Here is a 13,630-nt window from a genome sequence, read left to right as displayed (position 1 = left end):
TGTGTTCACATGGTACCCTAATCTGTTTGATTTCACTGTGGATCAGGCACATTGCCCAGAAGGAGATTAGAGTTGATTAGTTTAATAAGCTGCAAAATGTGTTTTGTTTTTATGACCACACCACGGGTGATACAATTGTGTAGCAGCTGCCGTTTGTTATGACTACTGCTAAATGACTGTTTCCAGTGTCTTAATTGGGCACAAGACTGCACCCTACAGAATGTGTGTGCACTGTGGTAGATGTTTATTAGAGGTTTTTAGCCATGTTATCTGGCTATAGAGATGGCAGTGTTGGCCAGCCCATCACTTTGGTTCAAACTGAAATATCCCAACAACTATTAGATGGACTGCTATAAAATTCATTCATGGTCCCAAGAGGATGCAGTCTCCCGACTTTGGTGTTCCCCAGGCTTTTCCTCTGGCACATTATAAGGCTGACATTTTTGGTTTTTCAAAATTGTTGTTTCTCAACAATTGAATGGATTGCATGAAATTTAGAACAGATATCCATGCATCTTCCCCAGTGGATGAACTCTACTGGCTTTAATGATCCCCTGATTTTGCATCTAGTGCGACCAGCAGGCCAAATTTTTCAATTAGCCAGTGAAATATGTCAAAATATACTTCAAAGGTTGTCAGAAATTTGTACACATATTCATGGTCCCCTGACTGTGTGTCTAATAGCTTTGATGAGCTCCTGTCTTTTCTTCTGGCAGTGCTATAAGGCTGATTTGCAGTTATGAGTGAAATGACTCGACAGATATTGGATAGACTGACATGAAATTATGTAGAAATGTCCCACCGAAGACCGTTTGTAAAAGCTTCCTTTACCCTTTCTTATGTAGTGCAAACACCAGGTCAACATTTCATTTAGTATGGTTTATGACCAAATACCTGCAAAACTAATAACATCTCATTAGCCTCAGTTGTACTTTGTGTTTAGTGCTAATGTAAGCATACCAGCACACTAAACTAAGATGGTGAACATGCTAAAAATCAAACTGTTAGCATTGTAATAATGAGCATGTTAGCATGCTGATGTTAGAAATTGGCTCAAAGCTATGACTAGCGTGTCTTGTTATGACCATCCCAGGAGTGATACCCTATTGTGTAGCAGTTCTCTTGTGTTATGAGTATTACTAAATAAGTGTTTCCAGCGTCTTATTTGGGCACAATACTACAACACAGAGGGTGTGTTTAGGTTTTGGAAGATATTAGGTTTTTTGCAGACATGCTAACTTGTTACCATCCTCTGAGTACATAATTTCTGTCTGCTTCTTCATCTCTCTCAATACCAAACATGGAGTGCGTTTGAGCTAAGCGATTGAATGAAGGTGTGAAGGCTTCTCTGCTACCAAACATGGCAGTGCCTTTAATTCCCCAAGTGTTGCTTTCTCTGTTCAACAAATGTCCACATCCAGTGCCAAAGGCTTGACACAATGTTTATCTTTGTGAACCAGTCCTGACCCACTCCATTAAACCATCAGTGGTGAAAGATTTTCTCAAACATACATTGAACTGTAATTGAAAGTGATACAGGCTGCATGCTGACTGTATTTTTAGTGTTAACCAGACAAACAAATGGCACAGTCCTGTTTTTTAACATCTCAGCTGGACCCATTTTTCTTGTTGAGATTCAAAGAGGCTTTCTTGATCAGCAGCGCTTAACATTGTAATTGTGGAATCCTTTTCATGTGGTTTGGAGGAAAAAAACAGTTGTTGTGTTTTCCCTCTGCAGTTTAACCCTTATTATTTGTGAGGTAATTACCCTGTGTGATTTACAAATTCTTCTCATGAACTCTGTAGCACTGTTGTGGTTTCTCTGAAGTGATCGGTTTTTCTCTTTCTTTTTACCCTCTACACACAAAAACACACACACTCTTAAAGCACCATAACTTCTCCCACTGAGATTGTTGTCAGACTAAAGCGATGTGTTTTCTCATCACACAAACACATTAGACTGCTTACTCTTGGTTTATAGTGCATCTTTGAGTTGTCCATTACAATGTGAGAGCTGTTTTTGGCTGTTCCTTTTGTGCTTTGGTCTGGCTATTATGGAAAAACAACTATAATCATTTTATAGATTTTCTAAAACTCGGTTGAGTTAAAAGCAGTTAGAAGTGAAGGAAAAAAATCTGACCTGGTTCATTTTTCTATAAAGGCTGTACATCAGAAAGTTTGGCCTGTCTGCTCCGACAGTCAACTTGAAGCTTGTCAAGGAGTCTGATGCCACATGACATTATTGGCAGTAGTTGCTGAGGTCATTTGTCCTCTCCCTGACAGATGGAGGGATGCTGAGAGGAAGTTAGGCACACCCTCCAAATGCCCTTGCTGATAAGTGACCTCATTACAACTCCACTGGGCATGTTTTTCTTATTCACAGAACACCATGATGATGACTCGCTTCCCAGGAGACCTCAGCTTGTGAGCGTTGCCAAGCTCTTGGACTTTCTGAGAGTTTTTCTTTACTTGTCTCATGGCACACAATCAGTTTCCAGGACTATCACTATCAGGTTGAAACATATACACAAAGAAACACACCATTTCTATCCCTCTTCACTAGTTGTTTACAAGAACATTCATCACTTGTAAATGTTTTTGTTTGAGTAGAATGAATCAAAAGCAAGGTGAAGACAGCAGGCCTTAAACATCTTATGTAAGTCTCCTTTATCTGCCCCTCACTCATCCACACACAACAGAAGCAAACACCCCTCATAAAAAGTACTGTAAACCCTAATCTTAGCCATAATATGTTGTGTCCGTGCCAAGAAGTCCTCATTCTCTGAGGACTTTGGATTGCAGTGCTGCAGCTGTAAGTAATTCTCTCTCTCTTTTTCCTTCTTTCCTCTTTCTCTCTTTATCCTCCCCTGTGTCTGGAGAATGTAAACTTCAAGATGGAGGCCAAATCTCTGCCATCACAACCTTTCATACAGCATATATGGAGACAGGCCTACTCTGACCGGGAGTCTGAGCCTGTACCAGTCTAATGTACACAGAGGGTAAAGTGTGATTAGGGTTTGGATTGTAATGGCAAACATTTTATTGACAGTTTAACTTTTTCCTTGATCTTTTCCAGCTCTACATCAACATCTTAGCCATCCATCTCATCTAGGACATCCCTTGAAGTGCTGACCATGAAAGTTACACCATGGATGCAAAGCAAACAATCAAAACCATTCCTTTTTTACAGCGTCTTTTATTGCTGGTGACAGGGCCTGAGGGTGATGATGTCTGTTGGTCAGTTACAAACACGTTGTTCCAAAGCACGATATCTTAATACCAACTTCTGGGAAACAGTTTGTTTAAGATATTCATGGTACTTAATTATTCCTTATGACCACCACAACCTTTTGTCTGGTGCCACCATCAGATGAAGGTTTTTTTCTTAATGAACTATATTTAATGACAAAATGTTCAAAAATCTAATGGTTAGATTTCCCCCAAAAAATTGCTGAATCCCAGAGGATAGATGGAGCTTAGTGACACATTGGCTCATTCATGTTCCACAGATGATGAACCCTTTTAATTTTGGAATCTCCATGGGCTTTTCCTCAGATAAAAGTCAGATATCCATCTGATTTTATTGTTGTTATTCATGACGCCTAGATGACAAACCCTGTGAGCCAGTCTTACTTAAAAACATCCTCTTGCAGTACAAGATACTGTGTTACATAATGCAAAAGGCTGACTGCCATAATATTTGTTTAATATGATCCTGCTCCCCAGAGGAAAATCCATTTTAAATTTGGCAATTCCAATACTTTTTTATAGTGATATCCTGAGGTATAACTTTACATTTTTTGCTTCTCAATCATTCAGTATGACTAGTGCCACCATCAGGTCAAAACTTTTACACTGACAAAATTTGTTTTGTGACAAAGCATCAAGAAAACTAATGGCTGGATTACCAGGAGGATTGCTGTCGATATTTGTGGACCGAAGATGTTGAATGTCAACCAAGGTTTTAGGATTACAGGAAATTTATAGGGCAGATTGCCAAAACAATTACTCAGCACATTCCTGATCCACAGAGGATGAACACTTTTCATTTTGGGCTTTCTATAAACTTCTTACTAGCATCATCATCTGGTAAAATTTCAAACATGAGAATTCATGGGCAGCTTCCAGATGTCCATCATATTTTCCTGTGGCTGTTCATGGTCCCAATGAGGTATATGTTTTTTATAATTGCAGGAAATTATAGGTCAGATTGCAGAGAAATTTACTCTGCATATTCATGATCCCCAGAAGATTAACCCTTTTCATTTTGTATATTCCATGACTTTTCCCCTAATGTAATCATCAGGTGAAATTTAGAATACCAAGACGAAAAATGAATTGCTGAATTTACAAAAAAAAAAAAAAAAAACTGAGGATGTGGATGTTCTCCAGAGGATGATTTGGTCTTCTTGTGGCCAACCTTACCAGTACATTTACAGGGAGCTAACATGCTCCCCAGATGAAGAACCTTTTACATTTGTTGATTCCACAGCCTGTTCCATAGTGACATTCGACATTCACCCCTTTAGCAGCAGAACTCTAAGAACAGCGAGGTGTTGTCGGTTTCATCGAACAAGTAATGTGGGGAGTTATGGACATTGGAAGCTTTAGGGGTCGCAAGTGGGGGAATTTTTGTATTGTTTTCAATTTGATGACACAGTCATGTAGCAACTTCCATAAAATCTCTAAATGCACACTAACATGTTACTTGAAGCTCTTTAAAGGCCATTTATCACAGAAACTCCCATTTAAAACACAATTCTGAGATATATCTGTACCCCCAAACAAGTATACCCCCACCTAGTTCCAAACTGATTTCCAACCCCACAATCCCAAGGGCCATTTTCCCCCTCTTATTTCTTTCTCTGCTGAAGAATTTGAACAAATTACCCCCATATGTGTCTGAAGGAGCCCCATGGGAAAGGGGCCAAGAAGAATATACTGCTGATGGAACACAAACATTGACTTCATCAACCATTGCAAGCAGCGTGCTCTGATGCTCTCCATATGCTCACCTGGCACTTGCAGCCATTTGCAGACAGCACAGCAACATCTCACCAGTGAGGCTCTTTATCTTCTTATGCCACATGTTTAGTATCTGAGATGAGGAGGTGGATGGAGGTTGGTCATGCTGGTTGCTATCACCAGTGAGGTAACATGTCAGCATACAGAGGAGGGTTTGTGTTTCCTCAGGCTTTCAAATGATAAGGTCATGGAGAGATAACAATGATTTAATGTGTCAATCAAATGTAAATGTTTTACATGTACACTGTAATGGTGGTGAGCAAAATCCCAGAAACCTTCTATAGGGCCTCATGTGTTTTCTGCCAGTAACCAGAGTAATGGCAGAAAAGGAAAGCATGTGACAGGACAGAAAAACTGAAGATGGTGTGTAACTTTCCCTGGAGATTAACCATACATTTCAAAGACCACACTCACTCTCACTAAAACCCGTATTGCCTCTGGCACCTGGCCAGAGGCTTTTGACCTTATTCACTTTCTCTCACATGTCATTCAGCAGGCGCGTGGTTTTGACCTTTAAGGCAATGAACTCAGAGAAAGATCACTTACAGAACGGCTTCCTGTGCCTTAAAGAGAAAAATCACCCAATCAAGTACAGCTATATACTTCACATACTCATCAAGCTGTAGTCCTCCCTCAATACTGACCACCAGCACCAGGAATGTGTGATTCACCAGGGGGAGGGAACGGGTAGACTCTGCTCCTATCTGGCGAGCCCCAAGCTGTACTATAACGTGAACTGCGGGCTGATCCAGAGGAATCCTGTCAGTGGGTTCCGCCTCCTCCTCAGGCATCTCTAATACCACAACATGCACAGAGAGAGTGAGGGGGAGAGATCATCAAGGATTTGACAGTAAAAGACTCTCTGAGAAGAAGTTGAGCTATTAAATTGCATGGGGTTTTATTGTGTAGCATTCAATTTGGATCCACTACTCAGCTGTTTGACAAGTCATTTAATGGTGATTAGAGTGCAAAATTAGAAATCTAACAACCCAGTCAATATAAAACTGAAGACTTGTAGACTAGTGCATCTGCTTGGTAATGTCTACTATTGTTGTTGTTCTGCACGACCATGACATTCACAAGTGAACAATGACTTTGTTCATGTGAACATGTTCAAATTAATGAATGCACCATCTAAAAAAGTGACCCTTGGTAGTTGGATAGTTTGAGCATAAGCATATTAACCTTCATAATTCATGACGTGGTTAAAAAATGTGATTGCTAATCACACTCTAAATGCTTAATTGGTAACATATTTGGTAGCAGTAAAAGTACCAGCTATTGAATCACATCAATATCAAGATATTTGAATAACAGGGTAAAGCCTTGGATATGAAAACATTAGCATGTGATGGCCTCACTCTGTTGTGGTAACTTGAGTATTTAATGCTGCACTAATCAATATTTTTATTTCAACAATTGGTCAAATTACTATGTATAATGTGAAAGCAATAACTTGCAGTAACAAACCCATAGAGGACTTTGCAGCCCCCATCAACACTATGGAGCAATTTAATATCTTTTAGGTATTTGTTTTGGTTTTACAGTCCAGAACTTTACTGTTTTCTGTATTTCACTTGGTTCAACATCACGGCTCTCATCAGCATAGTTTAAAAAAGCTAAAACGCAAAGCAAAAAAAACAGCTCTAAGAATACATTGCACTCTACCTGTCCAACACCAAATAGCAGGCGGACAGAGGTAGCAACTACCAGTTGAACATAGTGGAGCATTTAGCAGCTAAAGAGTTAGATACTTCCCCCAGAACTTGGTGGAGAGTAGAAAAGAGAAAAAGAAGAAAAGAGCCAAAATGAGAGAAACCATTGGATTTACATTCATCAAATAGACACAGACATTACTCTAAATTAATGCTAATATTGCTCTGCCAAAAACTGGCCAAAAAACAAAACAAAACAATTAGTGCAGTTTTTTTAAAGTAACTCAATCAATCAAATAAATAAATAAATAACAATATTGCTGTTGTATCAGTATCTATCAGTGTAGCCTGCTTTATTCTGAGAACATATATGTAGTATTGATAATTGCTTATGTAATTTGAGCTAGCTATAGGACATGCCTGATGTAGTTTCTATATGTATTGAATATGGGTATCTCCCTATGGACAGTATATGATATGTCTGACTCGTTGATGACCTTGCAATGATGCAGACTGAGTTATATGGTAATAATGAATGTTATTGATGACTTTAATGTGACTTTAATGCAATCTGGTCTGAGATGTCATTTGGAGAATATATTGGCTTTTGGTTCACCCATCGATATCAATGAGGGTATAGATACTAAGGGCACTTCTCAGTATGGCACAGAACAAAGACTAGAAAAAGGGGGAAACAGTAACAAAATCTGTGGTAACACTTAAGAATACAGCCTGAATCAGGTACCAATAAAATACTTACAAGTTCCTACTGGTACATAAATGTAGGTACAATAGAAGAATCTTGGGCTGTATTATAAAATGTTACCAATTTCTTCAACACCTGATGACTTTTGTTTGCAAATAAAATATCCATCAGCTACTGAAATGGATCGTTGGATTTGTTTTGGTCAAGCAACAAGCTGAGGAAAGCGTCACTGTATCTGACAAACAAATTCAATTACGAAAATGGTTGAACATTGCTACAGTAACAGGGTTCAGTCTCTAGCATTAAGTCGTGTATACATGCCTTAATGGCCACACACCAGGGTATTTACAGGCAGAGACCAGTTCAATTATCATGCCAACTATAGTCAAAATTAAGTTGAAATTCAATAATATGATACTTTTGGATCTAAATCATTTCAGTTTGTGGGAGGCTAACATTTTGAACGGTTTACCAGATTATGTGAGATCCTTGGAGTATATTATAGTTTTTTAAAATTGTAATGTATGTAATAAAAGTTTTTTATTTAATATAATGGAAAGTGGGATGAATGTATCTTGTATTTCAGAAAAATATGTACAATTTGTTTAAAGAGTAATAATTAAATCTGAATGTCAACTTCCAAGCAGTTATGTAGCAGGGGCCCAGCTGTCTCTGTTGTTGAGGTAGGATTTGTTGCAGGCTGTTATATTAGACGGCATTAGTTTTAGCTAGGAGTGTATATTGTAAGAGCTTATATTTTACACTAAGATACATTAATTGTGAGCCCCTATGAAATATTTTCCTACACATTTTATATGTCATAATGCTAATTGAGGACTAATTTTAGCACAACGTACCACCGAGTTTCCGGCATGTCAAGTTTGCCACGAAAGAATGAAGTGGTCTGACAGTGCAGTCACTGACATCTCGAAAATGTCACAGTATGAAAAGAGAAATAGACGTTAGTAAACAATATTTCCCAGGTTTATCCTGGGAAATATTGTCTGGTCTTGTTCATTATCTTTTAGAAAACAACATTGACATTTATCACATAAGCAAAACTTATACTTAACCTCTTCACCCACACTTCACCAAAATGATATCAAATATAATTAAAGAATTTCTGATTTGATACAATTGTAATAAAATAATTTTGTACCTGACGGTTTTGCTATGATTCGAAGATTCAGATGCGTTTGTATGTACACTGTCATAAGGATGAAGAATATCTAAATGAAAATGAGCAATAAGCCTGCCCTGTACCAGAAGGACATTAAACACCAGAATTACCAGGATTCTTACGGGTGAGGGGGGGGTACACTGTAATTTCTAGAGATTTAAGTTTTCTTCTAAGGAAGGATAGAACGTAAGGGGTTTAAAAACCCGGGGCGATGGAAACGGCAGAGTGATGCCTGGCCGTTCTCCTGGGCTCTGGGAGGAAAATCCTGTTTAACGTCTCCACAATAACATTCCCTGGGGTTATTTATTCAGGAATGTTAATGTGCTTAGAAACTACTGGCCCCTGTGGCCTCTGACACAGGCTCCTCTGGGCTTTCCTATCAAGCATTCGATCAGGCACAGCACAAGCTCTTTGGTGCCGCTGCCATCTGTTTAAACAACAAAGATTGATGCAGCAGGAATCTATTGATGACCCTGCCGTCAGACAGCGTGGGCTATCTGTTTGTGAAAAAGCTTGCCTTAGTGCATTCACACGGTGTGCATCTCTGTTTATGTAATGGCTCAATTTGACATTGCAATATGCACTTTGGAAGTTGATGTAATTTCATGTTTGTACGCCTTCTCAGTAAAAAGTCATGGATTCTTAGTATGCCTTTCATGCACTGTAAATACTGTATGTATGTGTCTTCTCAGCCCCAGGATCTTTGCTTTATGTCATGGTTTGAATAAACACAATTACAGGATATGAATGGGCCTCTCCATACATATGAGATCCATTACTTTTCCACACTCATTTAATCTCTCAGTAGGTTCCTAAACAGAAACAGATGCACAAAACAGCATGATCACCTAGCTAAAAATTCATGAGCAGTAGGAGTCATTAACTATTTCACTTTTAATCTTGTGACTTTTTTTTTAAACACCATTCTTAGATATGTCAGTTAGATCCTTAAAGGTAAAGTTTGACATTTTGTGAAATTTGCTTATTTCTTGAGGAGAGTCAGATGAGAAGATCGATACCACTCTGGTAAGCTACTGCCAGCGGCTGGCTAACTGAGCAAAGCACAATCACTGCAAACATAGGGAAACTGCTATCCTGGCTCCAGACCAAGACACAGTCCAACACATAACAGCCGTAAAAAAGCAATTTGTTGTTTTACACTTTTTACTGCTTTTTAGTTTTTGTATTTGCACAGATTAAACGAATGAGATACGTGTTCATTAGAAAGTTTTAGAAATGTTCGTAAGCGGATTTTGTTAGCCTTTGGAACAAGCCCGGCTAGCTGTTTCCCCCTGTTCCTGGACTTTGTGCTAAGCTAAGTTAGCCAGTTAAGTGAGGTAGCATTAGCGTACAGACATGAGAGTGGTATCAGTCTTCTCATCTAAATCTTAACAAGAAAGTGAATAAGTGTATTTCACAAAATGTGGAACTTTCCTTTAAAGTCACCTCTGAAGGCAGGTGAAGTCAGTTCAACACCATAATTTTGCATGGGAAATGAAAAGTGTTCTCAAATTTCCTAATGTACTGTACAGTTAACGTGAAGATTTCCACTCTTGAGAGCTTATTTTTCTTGGGAAACTTGCAAGAACCAGTGACTGTTTTCTGGCCTAATCATGCTGTAAAAATCCAGGGGTCCCCACTCTCCCTGCCTGGCTTTGTTTGCATGTGTGAAACCTTCCACAGACCATGTGAACCCTGAAGGATTTCCTGGCCCAGTAGCCTCATTTGTAATGCTGTTTTTCTCGCCCTCGACTCAGTGCACACTTCGGGCTTATTCACAGGGGAATAAGGGCCAAACCTTTAGGATATTAAAATATTTACTCCTCTTTTAGATGTACTCAAGACTTCAAGATGAATGCAGTCCACATCAGTGAATGTGGTTTCATGTCCGTTTCTCTGCTCTTCACGTTTGGCAAAAATTTATGGCAGTTCCCCTAACAAACCCCACATCCTCTTTATGATTCATGGTAAATCACATTTAATTGCACTGACAGATGCTGTAAAATCGTATCTGCTCAGAATGCTGGCCTTTCAATTACATCCACATTTTTGAGCATTTTTTAATGTTTGTGTAAGTTTATGATTTCCCTAAAACTGGAATTCAGTGGCCCTGCCTCGTAAAAAACGTAATTCTTTCTGTGTGAAACATTTTTATGCTTACCCTCTACCTCATGTAACACTGACCTCAGGGTCAGTCTGAGCTGCCCTGAAAACACTTGCTTAAACGTTGGTAATATGTTACAGGTTGCAGTAACCTGATTTTCTTAAATCCCCTTTTCATTTCGGCTTCTCTCTTGCTTTTCCATTCCAAGAAATTAAAAGAAAGCTGTGTCAAGTACGACAAATTCGCTTTGGGTACTATGCTTTTCTCTGATGAAATCATAGAGTGTGTTCCCCACAGGTGAGCATATTTGTCACAATTAATGGCCTAGACTCTCCTATAAAATTACAGAAAACATATTCTTTATGATTCTTAAATAGATGAGATGACCTCAGAGTATTGACTTAGGCTCAGTTTTCAGGGTTGCCGTGAGTTTGACAGCCTCATCGGTGAAACGTGATCCATACTGTTAAGAAAACAGACTTAGTGAATGAAATCCCAGAGGTGCAGAAATCATGGCTTGATTGTTCAGCGCCTGAGAATGTCATCGAAACACCTGGGTGCTTAGAAATGTTGAACGCCTGCTGCCATCTAAAGGCCATTTTGGAGAAAACAAGTCATTTGAATTTAACTCACTTAACCCCCCACCACAAAAAAAAAAAAAACTATCAATAACCACATCGCGTCAAAAGAAACAGCAAGTTATGACCAAAGGTCAGAGAGTGTGGCAGGCTGAGCAGATGTCCTTCAACAGACAGCTAGCGTGGAGGGAATATTAATGTTTCCTATTGTGTCGAGTAGAAGCTTTAAATGACAACATTATTGGCTGTTGCAACAATCCAGCACCTGTTTAAGTGAATGAACATTTATCATTATTTTAAACCAAATGAATTTAAATCTCTCTGAAAGTTCTTGGCTTTGTCACTCTACTTGTATTTATGGCTTTGCTTCCTTGTTTTGCCCTATTCGGGTTTAGCCAATGGCGCACAATCTTTTCTGATTATACACAGTATAAACCCTGTCAGCTTCCAGCAGATTGTTGACATATTTCAGCTCGAAATATCACAAAAAAAGGATATCCGTCATTATTAATGAGGCTGTCAATGCAATACAAATGTGCTCTTTAACAAACGTGATTCAAGAAGCGTTTGTGTTTCTCTTCAAAATTGGTTTAAAATATCAAATTTTTTAAGCCAACATGGATGAAAAGTCCTTTAAGTGCTCCGAAAAATGGATATCTGAACGTGTACAATTTCTTGACAACTCTCTACTCCATCTGCTGGGGACGACCATGTGATATGATCAAAAGCTCCACAACAGCTTACATCTGTGACATTGCTGTAGAAATTGCTGGCGCATTCATGTCATGTGTTAGAAGACCAATGACAGTTACACTCTTCTTTTTGTCTGTAAAATATGTTTTCTGCCCCTGAGTTTGTTCAGAGACACAATTTGCATGAGGACAATAATCCAAACAGTAGCTAAAAAGAGTCCTTTTTGAAATGCATAAAGAAAAGTTTTTCTTTTACTCTCTAAAGCAAAGACACTGTACATGTTGCAACAAAATCCTACCTCATATTTACTCAATCTCTACCTGGGAACTGCCCACTATTACTAGAGCGTTGTACCGGTGGCCACAGAGGAGCACCAGTAAAATCAACCAGCCGATTCTGTTGCACTGTTGAGACTTAAGAGTATAGGTGACTGAATTTTATGAGCCTCTAAACTGTGAAGTAAGCCACTGAGGGACGTTAGGCTATAGGCTGGTAAAATTTCCATCTTTTAAATCCCATGTGTGAGATCATGATTCATCCTTTAAACCAGTGCTACTCTAAAATACAACTCTTCCAGCTTCTTTGTAAATTTCTACTTTGTATTTGTCCTTGTCAAATACAAATAAAGATAGTCATGTGCTGAGGAGCATCTCTTCTATCTTCGATCTTTCAAACCCTTCAAGGGTTTTGAACCGTCATTCTCCCTGCCACAACTGCATTTACACGTATATACACTGTTAATGGTGTGTTTGATTACATCACTGCTTTTGTTAATTAGTAACACATGCGATTATACAAAACAGTGAGACAGTTGGCAGTGTTGCTGCTAACCGACAGAGCTACTCGGTGGTTCTTCACAGGTCTCTGATGGATGCAGCGGTGTTTGTCTCCCTCTACAGTGAGCAGTGGTAAAAACCCTCCTAAAAGTTTTCTGCAATAAAAAAAAAGCCCCCTCCCACTGCCGGACTCTTCTTCTCATATAAAAATCACCCAGAGTTTACTCGTCTGAGCTCTCAGCCTAGTTTAATGTCACCCAGTGAAGCGTTGTTCAGGTCGCTTTACCTTTACTTGTATGACATACTCCTTAAACAATGCACTTCATGCACAGAAACTGGTCTTAAACGCAATCATGAGGAAGCAGGGGGCTCCCATATGCCCTGATTCTGAAGGGCATTGATTGGGGGCAATAAAAATAAATCATCTGTTTGAGTTGGTGGCAGATGCTGGCTGCTCATTTGGCCCCTCTCTGCGTCCAAAAGTAGTGCAAGACTGCAGACCTGCCTCCTGCCACTCAGTCTCCTCAGCAAGTCTTCAGCACGCAGCAAAGTGCAAAGGTAATATATTTGATCCTAAATAGAAAAAATGTCTCACACATATTTGTACAAGGCAGGGAAATGAGTTAACTAATATTTTTTAACACTGTGTTTTTGTTCTTTCTTCTTTTTCTTCTCTTTCTGTTAGCTCATAGACATATGCTTCCTACTTTATTTCATTCATTGACCAGGAACCAAACTTCTCGGGGATCAGTGTCAGTTCTATAACAAGCAGTCTCCTTAAGTCCTCTACAAGCAATTCAACGTTATTTCACCCACACAGTATGTGGGCATGTTGCCATGAGTACATTTGAAACAGGAGTTGATCCCAGGGTAAGTTACTCAGGTAGAGATTTTAATAGACCTACAAAGGCCT

This window comes from Xiphias gladius, chromosome 14 (genome assembly GCF_016859285.1).
Source record: "Xiphias gladius isolate SHS-SW01 ecotype Sanya breed wild chromosome 14, ASM1685928v1, whole genome shotgun sequence".
NCBI classification, from domain to species: domain Eukaryota; kingdom Metazoa; phylum Chordata; class Actinopteri; order Istiophoriformes; family Xiphiidae; genus Xiphias; species Xiphias gladius.
Note: the sequence above shows the minus strand (reverse complement) of the source record.